Below are 9,491 nucleotides of genomic sequence, written 5' to 3'. Positions count from 1 at the left end.
TCTGGGGAGACGTCCATATCACAGATTCTGACCTTGGAATCGAGATCATCCTACTGTAGTTAGAGGTAAAGAACCCTACCACTCACCACAAGAAATGCTGGCCCTCAGTGAAGTTCCTTGCGGATTGGTGTCCATGTCACAAATCCAACCACCACAACTGGCAGAGAAGTCTAGGAATGACTGAGAAGGGAGACAGGAAACCCCCTCATCTTTAGAAACACTCAGTGATGACTTGCCCGCACTCGGTCACTTAGGGAAGCTTACACCGTTGCTGCCCGGGCTGTAACTGTTCTGTGGCTAAGCAGCGGACTTCAGTCTCCAAAGCCATCAGTGTGGTACTTTTCACAATCACGCCTGTTGAACATCTGGCATGACGGGCCTCCAGCTGACACTGACTCCTTTACCTTCCGACTGTGGGAGGCTACACTGAGTCATGCCTGGATGGACAGCATCTATGTGTCCTTCTTTAGCATGCTGGTACATTTCACAGTGCCAGAGTCACACACAATACATAACAATTATGCACTCAACTTCCAGAGCCCCTTCTACCCAAGGATCTCATTAATGTTTGGAAAACTTTGTAAGTCAGTGCTCACCCTCTTCCAGTGCAGTAGGTAAATATTATCTCCATTTTTACAATGAGACTAAAACCGAGGCACAGAGACCTTGTCTGCCTGTCCCCAGGGCCCAGAGGAACTCTGAGCCAGAGTCTAGACCACTCCTCTCACTCCTGACTCCCAAGTGTGTGTTTGAATAGGTTTCTCTCTAAAACAAATTACCCCCTGACATTTTCCAGGTCATCTACCTGAAGAGCAGCCTAGGAAAGGCTGTGCAGTAGTCAACATGTGTTAAACTTCTCCTCCCTCATACTGTTCGCAGGGACTGACTTTATTTTGTGTCTTAGCACAACATTAGCACTTAAGTTATAAGGAATCCTCAATTCTCCCACCGAAATATAATTTGTCCTATTCCATATTAGTGCCCATCACTGCTGGATGCTGTCAGCAATGTTGTTTATTATTTGTTGGAACCTGTAGGAGGGAGCCAGGTGAGAGAAGAGTTTCTTCAAATGCTTCCATCATGGGTGTGGGGTGGAACCCCTGAAGAAGCGAGGGTTTGGCCCTGCAGAACTCTGGTATCCACTGGAGGAATGGGGCCATGTACTTCTCTCCCAGCTCCATAGCAGTGACTAGAACCCCCATGAAATGGGAGCCTCTTGCAATATTAAGGGGGACCCTACAAAACAGAATACTCCCTGGGTCTGTATTAGCTCTTGTGCAGATTCACTGCTGGCTGCCAAGACTGTGAAGCACAGAGCACTGGCCAGCAGGCCCTGCTCCAAGCCTGCCCAATATGCAGGCCTTGTACATTGGTGGCAAATCATCATTGAGATGGCTGCCTCCCACTTCCATGCAGGACAGGGGAGAGGCATACCTAGAGGAGACCCTTAACACAGAGATCCCTCCACACAAGTATTTTTGCATGGAGTCTAATAGGGCCGGCTTTATGAACTGCGGGGCCTGATTCGAATACCCATCGGCGGTCTGGGGCTTTGGCGGCGGGGGTCCACTCCGGGTCTTCCGCAGCAACGAAGGACCCCCTGCCGCTGAAATGCCGCTGAAGACTCCTGGAGCGGACCCCCCCCCCGCCAAAATGCCACCGAAGACCCCCAAAGTGGACCCCCCCATCGCCGAAATACCGAAGACTCCTGGAGCGGACCCCCCGCCGCCAAAATGCTGCCGAAGACGCCAGAGTGGACACCCCTCCCACCCCGCCGCCGAAATGCCACCGAAGACCCCCGGAGCAGACCACTGCCAGGTGAGTAAAAAAATTTTTTTTAAAGCGCCTAAGGCGCGGGGCCCGATTCCAGGGAATCGGCCTAAAGCCAGCCCTTTCTATGCCAGGGTATGCTGGCAAGCCCTCCCTTGCTTCTCAGGAATAAGGGGCTTTTCCAGTGTCCTTGATCTCCTACTTCAGGAGGCCTGGAGTCCAAATGTAGCACTTGTCTAATATCTCATCTAATCTCGCTCCCTCTCATTCTATTACTGATGCTTTCTGCCACAGCTCTTCTGTCCTGATTTGCAGTAACCCTGCTGCTCCAGCACAGCTCCTCCCCTAAACAAAGGCAGCTATTCAGTGCCACGGGTGTAGTATTTTATGCTATAGACAAATGGCCACCATTGTCACCCATACTGTAGGCCAGAGACATTACACGCAAAATGTCTTTATTTCAGAACACCAATCCCTGTTCCTTCATCAGCAGGATGAAGAGCCCATGTAGCTGGCTAAAACAGAGTTGGGCCTGTCCACCAGCTTGGGGACAAAACAGTCAGCCATGCCCCACTTCTACACAGGCTCTCTTGTTCTTCCACCACACAAGACAGATGGGAAAGGAACAGGGATAGACTTGACTTGACCTGGACTGATACTGCAGGGTCCTCCACTCCCCAGTAGCTAGAGAGTCACAGCCTTCCCTTAGCCTTCAGGTGGACCACAGGGCCTGCCTCCTTAGTTGCAGCCTTCTGCTACTGCTCCTCAGGGAATTGTTTATCTGTCTGCCCTGTCTGGCCACCACTCCCCACCCTGACAAGTCCCCTTCCCCCACTTCTCTCTCCTAGTTGGGAGTCAGCACAATCACTGGCAGCTGCTTACCTGGATCAGCTGGTTCTCAACACCTGCCTGCTGGGCTTCTCCTTAGGCCAGGGCTTGCTGCTCAGACACTTAAAGGGGCAGACCACTACTACAGTGCCCCACTGAAATCACTGGGCTCCACACAAGTGTAACTACACTTCTGTACTCACCCTTGCTCTGTACGGCACTCTGGCCTTAGGCACTGGGCCACGCGTAAAAGTTGATGAGCCTGCTACAGTGGTGTATTGACAAAGAGGTGTTTTAGCTCAGGCAGTAGTTCCTAGTGCTTTAGATCCAGAGGTGACAAGCCCTGCTGCCGATGAGCCACATGGGGGTGTGGTGTTACACAAGCACAGGAGTCCACCTGCATGAAGCTCACTGCAGGACCAAGGCCTACGCTTTTACACCAGACACATTACCATGGTAGCTGACCACCTCAATTCAGTACCAGCCGTCAAGTGGGGCATCACAAAATGATAACAGTCATGTTTCTAACTACCTGATAGGTGGGACACTGAGGCAGGTATCTGATCTCTGACAGTTGCATTTCCAATTGGCTGAAGACACAAAATGAGCAGCTTTCCTAAAAATAGCCAAATAAATCTGTTTCCATCTATAAATCTCTCTGATCTGCATATTATCATATTAGGCTCAGCAAAGATCTACAGACATCAAGAGACAATTGACACGGGACACAGTGGCTTCTCAAGTGTGGGTCATTTTCCATTAGTGAGTCACTGGGACGGCGGGAGCAGAATTGCCACAGCAGCCGGGGATGGATTAACACTAAGTGGGACCTAGATCAGCCACAAGCGCATGGCATCAAAATGACTCACTTGTTTCTGGGAGGTTCAGGTCGGTCTCTACAGAAATTCTGGGGTCTCTTTTGGCTCCTAGGACTCAGCTCAGGCCATCTGCTTGATCCTGCCAAATCTGCTACTAACCACATTGCAGCAGAAATGTCATACAAAGTTCAGTGCAGCAGCATGGCTGCAGGCAGATGGTGCGTAAAAGAAGACCAGTGATCAGACTGACATGTTGCAGGATTTCTGATTTTCGTGCTGTTGTGGGAGACCCCAGGAAACGCTATCAGTGGAATCAGACAGTGAAGTGAATTCAGAAGAAGATTGTTGAAAGAGAGGGTAAAAAGCCTAGGAACACTTAGAGCAGGCTAAATTGCTCAATACTCTGCGTCTCCAAGAGAAAGATGTGATGGCTGGGTTCCCCCCTCCCATGGTGTTATACACTGCACTAATTCACAGAACTGACGAACGTCTAAACGGGCACAATTACAGGGAATATTTAAATAGTCATATTGACCTGAGGCTTTGCTTGTCATTTGCAATGATGATGATAACTTGCATTTCTCTAGCATTTTCCATCCCCCCAAAGGTCCTCAAGAACATTACAGAAATCCTACTAAACAGAAATCACTTCTCTCACCATTAAACAAACAAACACAGCTGCCATGTTTTGGGGTAGAACGTGGCAGATGTTGAACAGCAAAGTTTAGGACAGCAAGTGAAAGATACTATATCCAATAAAAACTCAAGGTGCCATGGGGAAGGTCGGATGTAACTATTCATAGTGCCAAACATGCCATGGAACCTTCAGGACCTGAGTGCTGAGCACCCTCACTTCCAGGTGATGTGACTGTGAGCTGCATCTTAAAATGAAACAGCACTATGTTAAAGCACATTAGGGGATCTTTAGTGAGTGCCAGCAGAGTCTGCACGGACCAATTAATGCACAATGTGTTAGTGCGCTCTACACATCACACCCCTGGAGTGCACATTACCACACCATGTGGACAAGTCCCCAGAGTGCTTCCTTTTCTGAATATTTTAGAGGAGCAAATTGATTTCCAGTTCAGCCCCTGAAATGACTTGGTGGATATGTATTGTCACATCTTAAAAGCACCACTCTGGGTGACTGGAGTGTGGAGAAAGGGTTATGGAGTCTTGCATCCCTAGATCCTCATTTGACTCCAAGCCAGAGACCCTTTTCTCCTGCTGCAGGATCTAAGTATCCTGTGCAGGGGTGAAATCCACACTTGTGCAGAGACCAGCACACGCCCTTAAGGCCTAAGTGTGATTTAAGGGATGCAAAGGCCTCTGGCTGGCCCCTCTGCACAGGGTGGATTTCACCCTGGAAAAATAGGGCTCTGCATAATTAGTAACTGAAAGTAGATATCATCGATGGTTTCTTATTGGCCCATTCATATTGCAGTTGATGAACCCTGTCCAGTTCTCAGTGCACAAGCATTTACATCTCTTCCCTCCACAGTAACACACACACACTCCCCAATCTACAGCTACTCAGTGGCTGCCTCTACACAGACAAAGGAGACAATGTGTATGGAGAGACAATTACTCCCTCAGTCCTAGAGATCGACCCTCCAGGTCAGGGTTGTTTGACAAGGGGATTTTATTTTTCTACTGGAAAATTTGAATTTTTTTACGGTTTTCCCCCAAGATGTCCCATAATCCCCCCACCCCAAAATCATAGGTGAAAACTGAAGCATTGGATTTTGGTTTGGGGGGTTTTTTGTGTAGGGGGTTTAGTTGAAAAAAACAAGACATTTCAAATGCAATGAACGTGTTCTCACAGAAATATTTGCTTCCCTCAAAAAAGCCATTTTCCATTAAAAAAATAGAAAATTTTCCATCAGCCTTAACTGTGGCAGAGCTAGATGAATCACATACTCTTGAAGATGAAACCTGAACTTTGGATCTGGACTTCACAGATAAATGCAGGGGGACTGATGTTCAACCATGGTGTTTAAGAATGTTTTCATTTCATAGATTCATAGAAATTAGGGCCAGAATCGCCTAGTCTGACCTCCTGTATATCACAGGCCATTGAATTTCACCCAGCTACCCCTATATTGAGTCCTATAATTAGTGTTTGCATAAAGAATAAGGCATAACTCTGTTCTCTCCCCCTTGTCAAGGTCATATGGGACCAAGGGGTTTTTTCTGCATGTGTTTGTGCGTGTGGGGGAGAAGGGAAGGGGGAAGAAGGATGCAAAGCCGCCAGATGGAAGCAACAGAGGATGATTACAGGATTAAGTGGAGGGAAATTGGCCCAGTGACTTTTGTGCCCCTCTTTTCTCAGCAAAGTTTTATTTGCTTTCCCCTCTTCCTGTCAGTCCCTGTGCCTTTTCAGGTCTTCACTATGAAACTTAGCAGGAAAATTATTAATTTGATTGCTCATAAGAGTTGCCCAAAGATAAATACATGCAGCTTTATAAACCTTGTGAGCGGGAAGGAAGGAGAGAACATTTAATTCATGTACTGTAGAAATGGTTGCAAAGCACTTTTGAAGATGAAGAGTGCCATGACTAGGATGCTGCCCTCAGAAGTCACGCACATGTATCTGATGGCAGAAGATAGCTCTAAATATTAGTACAGTCTTTCAGGGAATAAGTAGCACATGTAATGACTACTCTTGGCTGCATGTAGGGGTGAGGGAGCTCACAGATACTCTACCCTTTTGCATCCTGGGAGTGACGTTGTCGCAGAAGGTGCAGGGAAATGGGACTTGTGAACCCTTTGCCTCGTATGGGTTGGCTTACAAGGCCGGTGGTGGTAAAATTATTGAGCCATCGGTCTAGGCTTGTGTGACTGTCTTGCCTGCGGAATTTTCTCTTCAGGGCAGGTGTATATATTCCCAACGAATGGAGGGTGGCCTTGGAGTCCTTTAGAGTGTGTAAGGATTCATCTGACTTCTGGTTACAAAGATAAGTTTCAACAAAGGACAGGACCTCCCTGGAAAACCCTGCAGTGGGAAGCCATGATTCATGGCACATCGTAATGGCAGTACCCATTGCCCTTGAAGATGTATCTGCTGCATCTACTGCTGATTGAAGAGTGGTCCTGGCAACCAGATTGCCTCCCTCAATGACAGCCTAAAATTGAGCTCTGTCTTGTTGCAGAAGCTTGTCAATGAAGTCTATGAATTTATAATAGTTCATACTTAGCTGTCAGTGTTTGGTAATTGGCTATTCTGAACCAAAGGCGATAGAAGTGAAGACCTTCCTTCCCAATAAATTGAGTCATTTACCCCTTTATTGACCAGCTTGGATCTAGGTTGTTGCTGTCCAGATGTTTCCATGGCAGCTTGGACAACCAACGAGTTAGGAGCAGGATGAGAAAAGAGAACTTTTGGTCCTGCTTTGAGCAGGGGGTTGGACTAGATGACCTTCTGAGGTCCCTTCCAACCCTGATATTCTATGATTCTATGAACTTATGCCCCTTTGGCTAGGACAAAATAGCATTTTTCTGCCCTCTTGGGGTAGGGGCACAGGTCTTGGGGATATACAAGACTATTCTAGCTGGTTCCAGAATGGCTTCATTAACAGGATGTGCTATTCGGCTGGATCCAGAGGATGTCCAGGAGTTTATGCTGAGAATCCTGAACTTCCCCCCAAGGAAGATCTGTAACGCCTCTGAAATCATATGTAACAGTTCCTGGAATTGTTTATGGTCACTGGGGAGAATGGGGATAATGGAGCAATTGCTTCATTCATGGATGGGGACAGTCTCATTGGTACCAGCGGACCTGCCAGATCTGGTTCATAATTCTCCTTTTTCATTGGGCCAGGAGGAAGCTCTGCCTGTCCTCTCACAGGGGAAAGGTGGACTGCCTCCCTAGTGGATCATGCTGTCTCTGCAGGGTGGTATGGGTCCTACAGGCCCCACTATGGTCAACGGGTGATTGTGGAGGTCCCCATGGCATGGGATGCCAACTGTTCCAAGGCAGGTCTCAGGCAGAGATTGGTTCCAGACTGACCCAGGACCCCTGTCTGGGAAGGAATGTCCCATAGGAAAAGACATTGGTTCCTCAGGTGGGTCAGAGGCTCCAAGAAAGAAAATGCTGATTCTGGATCCATCAGCAGTACCAACAGTTCTGCTAGAGGGAAACCATGGCTGGACGCTGGAATAGGAAACAGACTCTGCCCATAAATTTCATCCTGGTGGAGTCAGGACCTCCCTGGAGAGGGAATGGGCTGATAGAGATGGAGATTGAGGATCCAGAAGAGCAAAAATGTCCTGGGGTGGAGCATAAGACTCTACTCTTCATGGAGTATGAGGGGTCCTGTCAAAGCTGGAGCAGTTACAGTTTGTGCCACTGTCAGGCGAGGCAGAGCCAGTATCATCAGTGGTTGAGGCTCCCGGTGGTTTCATTTTGTTGGTGCAGTCGGTTCCCAGAGCTGAGGCTTAGTTGGTCCCAGAGGCACTGCTGCCACCAGAGCGCAGTCTGGTACTGATGCTGCCCTGGATTTGTGGGCTTCCTTGTGATTTAGGGCATTCTAAGTCCACATGGGCTGAGCAGGAAGACTTCTCGGCTTAGGCGGGGCTGTATCGGACTTCTTTGAAGCAAATGTAGAGCGTTTATGAGAACACTCCCTGCCCTCCCAACAAGACCCCAATGAGGGCTCTGTGAGGATAAATTCCCTTGCTCCTCAATTGGATCTCACAGCAGCAGGTGCAGACCTTGCTGAGTCAGGCCAGTGTAGAGACAGGGGTTGAAACCTGGGGTTCTGGGCATAGTCCAGTACCCATAACAGGGCAGGGAGTGGGGGAGTGGTGAAATTCCCCAGGATGGGGAGTCTAACTAACTACCAAACTTAGCTAAGAACTATCGGATAAAATTCTTTAACTATTTACAAAAAATATCTACCTATGTAGTTACAGATTGAAGAATAAAGGAAGACAAAGCTTTGGACAGTGGAGGTTTTGACCCAGGCCATGCAGCTGTAGGAAAGAACTGGAGAGGCAGTCAGTCCACTCTGCCTGTAGTCTTATTGGAAACTTGGGAGGTGGGCAGGTGCAAGCCTGCCCACTTCTAAAGGCCCTTCTGCCAGCCTAGCGGGAGGGACCACTGGACCCAGGGACCAAATGAGCACAGGGGACAACAAATGAAAAAAACAGGGATCGAGGTGAAGGTCATAGGTTCAAAACGAGGGTACTGGATGGGGACACCGAGCAGAGAACCCTGGACAACGCCCACTGCTCCTCAAAGATGTCGAGGGAGCCAGCGGACGCTGCCCAGTGGAACTCTGACCAGATGTGTGAAACTAGGGAGGAACAGACGCTGCCTGTACTTATTGCCACCCGCCCACTGCTAAAGGATCCCCACCCCCAGCCTGAGGGGAGGATCTACAGGACCTCAAAACCCAACTGAGTTTGGGGGACAACTAATAAAAGAACAGGGCTGAGTGGGTGCACTGGACTACAGGGAAGTGGCCCAGGGAAGGCAGGCAGTGATGGGGAGTGGAGGAAGGCAGCAAGTGGCTGCTGCTCAAGGGTCCCTGGGCTGGGGCCCAGAGTAGTGGGCGGGCCTGGGTCCTCCCCCTGCCTTGCACCGCACCTTGCCACAAGGGAGGGTGGCCCATGGACTGCACCTTGTCCTGGAGGTAAGGGACTAAACTTTGGGGTGGCAGGTGGCAATGAAGGCAAGTGTGGACTAGGACAGCTGATATACCTCTGGAAGGGGGGGAGAATGGAGTAGTGGGCACTGCTGGAGGGCAGGGTCCTGAAGAGGACACCATGGTCCAGAGAATGACGCGTTTCCTGGTGGTGGAGACAACACAGCCGAGCAGATAATGGGCAAGACATCACCTGCAGAGGGCGCTCCACAGCTGAACGAGCTAATTCCCAGAGCAAGCCAGCAGGAGGCACAGTGGTGGTGAGTCAGAGCTTCATTACACTGCTCTTTATCTCGTTGGTTGGAGGCATGAGGAGAGCAGAGGCAAACATGTGGCCCAACAGATGCGGCTTTCAAGAATTTTCCAGTTCCGGGTGCTCAGCTTCCCTTGTTCTTCCACTGAGCTGCTGGAGGCTGAGCACTTTTCA

The sequence above is a fragment of the Mauremys reevesii genome, linkage group 3 (genome assembly GCF_016161935.1).
Source record: "Mauremys reevesii isolate NIE-2019 linkage group 3, ASM1616193v1, whole genome shotgun sequence".
NCBI lineage: Eukaryota > Metazoa > Chordata > Testudines > Geoemydidae > Mauremys > Mauremys reevesii.
This window is presented reverse-complemented; position numbering follows the sequence as displayed.